We start from the raw sequence: 3,427 nt of genomic DNA on the forward strand, positions 1-3,427 counted from the left end.
TTTCTTAGTTTTGCTTGAGGACAAGCAAGAGGAAAGTGTGGGGGATTTTGATGAGTGGCATTTATGCTACCATTTCACCCTTTTTCACTAGAGAATTCCCCCGATTTGTCACTTGTTTATACCTCTTCTTACCGTTTTTACCTTTATTTTAGTTACTTTCGCTCTTTCTCGTGTTTTTCCTTCTCTTTTATCTTTTCTTTTACTTTTTACCTTCTATTCGTGTGTTTTAATAGCTCCTAGCACTCGTGGGCGAATTTTGGATTGCTAAACGGAGTTGGAGTTGCTAAGGTAGCTTACTTAAGGAAGAGGAGATGTTGCAAAAGGAGAGGGTGTGCTGCTACAGGTAGCCGCGGGCGCGGAAAAGTGGATCCTAAGCTACATAGTAGTTTCTGGAGATGGCTAAGAGGAGGCCTGGAGAGGGCGCGGCGAGCTGGGTTTTCCCAACTTCGTACCCACGACAGAGAGGGTGCGACAACTTGACTAGAGAGGTCTCTCCCATGCCCGTTTGCCTTGTTTTAACAAGAGACTATAAATAGTCTTTGGCTTGAATCTTCATGTATCCACTATTCCATTGACATCAAAAACACTTGGTAGAGAGAGATTATGAACATCTTTTAGAGAGAGAAAATAGTTAGTCTTCAAGTTTCAATCTTCGTAATCAAGATATTAAAGTTTTCTTCAAGATTATTGCGACTATTTCATGTTTGGCTAATCCCTCAACATTTGTTATAGTAATCTCTTTTCCTTATTCTTTAGTTTTTAGTTTTATTGTTCTTATTAGTGTTTTCTTCCATAAGTTTCCTTGCTTTACTTATTTCATTGCTTTCTCTTTGATTTAGAATCATGTTAAGTTGTGTTAGGATTGAATACATGTTTAGTTTAGTTGTCATGGCTATTTTCCTTTTTCTAGCCTAGATTTCTAGCTAGGGAAGGGGGGCGAAAATCATGTTTGCTTGAGTTTCTATTGATTATAGATTGGGTTTTGCCTTGAGTTGATGATTTGTGCTTAAAAATGCTTGGAGTTATTGTTGTGCACCTTTAACCCCAATATTTTAGTTCTAGATTAGATGCATGAGAGTGATCTAGTTTAGGTTTGATTGATTTCATCAAGTTGCTTTGAGTAATTTCATGAGAATGAATTATTTTGAGTAGAGTTTGTACTCCTTAGCATGAATCCATATTGATTATCATAGTTGTCTTGTTGGTCATGATTGGAACCCCCTCTCCCTAGTGCTTTTTGATCATATTACCTTTATAGTCTTGTTTTTCATCTTCATTTTAGAGTGTCTGGTTCAATCTCTTTATTTTGGCCTGATTTAGTCTCTTTGGTAGATAGTTTAATCATAGAACTTCTCAAAAACAAACTAAAATACCCCCCTTTTGTTACTTGCAATAGATTCTAGATTTCACATTGATTGTGCAATACCCCGTTTCCTTGAGGTTTGACCCTAGCTTGCCACTATCTAGTAATAAATTGATAGAGCTAGGTTAGGAGTAAAAATTTTAAATTTGATCTAGGGTAGTATTAACGACCTATTGTCCCTCGATCAACAACCTACAATCATCAACGTTCGACAACGAACTTTTCATTGAACAACTTTCTTATTATTTCCTTTAAGGCAACAATATATATATTTCAGTGGACTTCCTGATGGTGCTTTGCTTGGATTTCATTCCAAACGGCTCACAATGGTTTGGGATACCCTAATCACTTATGATCCTAGAGATTTACCTTAAATTTCTGCACATTACACATGGATGCGCGTCCATGTTACCATTCTCAAGCCACGACGCATTTTAGCTCGTGCTTATAAACGACTTCTTTGTTAAGGATATGATCCTTGCTAAGGATGTGCTTTCAACATCAATTCTCAAATTTCATTTGTTTCCATGCGTTAAGAACTCATCCCTTTTACTTATCCAAGTACTTTGGACGTTCTCGACCATAATCTAACGATCCATCACTTAGATTTAAATTGATTGGCACTTTATACTTCTTATGCTCTAAGCATGTAGGTTGAGTGACGGCTCCATATCATAGCATACATGATGGTTTCAATTGCAGAATTATTCTCAAATTATTCCATTCATGTGACCTTTCAGCTCATCCAGTTTCACCGAGTCTTGCTAAACTGTTTGCTATGTGATACGGTTGAAAGTCTCTCCTAGAGTCTTTCTTGTTTGATTTAGTATTAGCCTAGCTTATACTTGGTTCAAACATTTACTTATTTTTATACAAATGGGTCGAAGGGCTTTTCAAAACCTTCATGTTTAACACGGTAAATTCCTTGTTTAAACATTTTATTAAGTCTATACAATAGATCTTAATTCCCAATATGTACTAAGTATCGCCTTTTGCTTGGTCCATTGTCGAAAATCCTTTCAAATCTAAGCATTTAGCATTTGATAGTCATTTCACAATAGAGTTCGTAAACTTCATGTTGGACCTTACAAGATTGACTCTTGCTCCCACTAAACTTCTTATCCATGAGAATTTCTATGATTCTCCATAAGCTAAACCTTTTATTAACTTTATGAGAATACATGTTTCAATTCCTACATGCAATGCTTCACTTAATCCCACAATGGATTTCTTGAGCTTGCTTTCAAATCTAGCATTATTTAGATTCTCAAAACCCTTAGACTATATCCATAGTCTCTTCCAAAATCCCATTTTAGGAAGGCGGTTTTGGTATCTATTTTGCCATATTTCATATGCGCAATTTTTCTAGAATAATCACGAAAAGACTTAAGCATTCCAATTAGAGGATATGTTCTTATTAAAATCAACGCCGTGAGTTAATCGTATCCTTTTCAACCAATCTAGCTATGTATGCATATACATTTCCACATTTGTTAGTTTTCTCCTTGAAAACTTATTTGCGATTGATGGGTCTTTCACCCTTCATGCAAATTAATCAAGTTTCAAACATGATTTTCAAAAATGGAGTCTATTTTGGATTTTATGGCCTCTAACCATTATTAGGAATTTGGATTTGTCGTAGCGGATTACAAGACACTATTCCCTTACCATCCAATGGTAAAATAGTATGCTTGTAAGTCTAAGGTTTATTTCTAACATAATAGAAATTTATAGGATTCAATCCAAAACTTTGGTGAATTCTATACCTATAAGGGGTAATTGCATCAAACACTAAGTTTCAAGATGCTTTTAAAACCCTTAATTATATTGATCTTACTCCAACACTTCTAAAGTTTTGTGAGGACTAAATTGTCATTTAAGGCACTTGTGAAGTCCTTTGAGTATTCTTGATCAATCATTCCCATGAAGCCCTTCTAAAGTCTTCGGATATTCTCGGTTTAAGTTTGTTGCTAATCGTGATAGTCATCGAGTTCATTTTCCTCCCACTCGTCATTTTGGAAATGTCTTACTTTCCAGAAAGACACCACTTAGAGTAACAAATAC

This window comes from Chenopodium quinoa, unplaced genomic scaffold (genome assembly GCF_001683475.1).
Source record: "Chenopodium quinoa cultivar QQ74 unplaced genomic scaffold, ASM168347v1, whole genome shotgun sequence".
Classification (NCBI taxonomy): domain Eukaryota; kingdom Viridiplantae; phylum Streptophyta; class Magnoliopsida; order Caryophyllales; family Amaranthaceae; genus Chenopodium; species Chenopodium quinoa.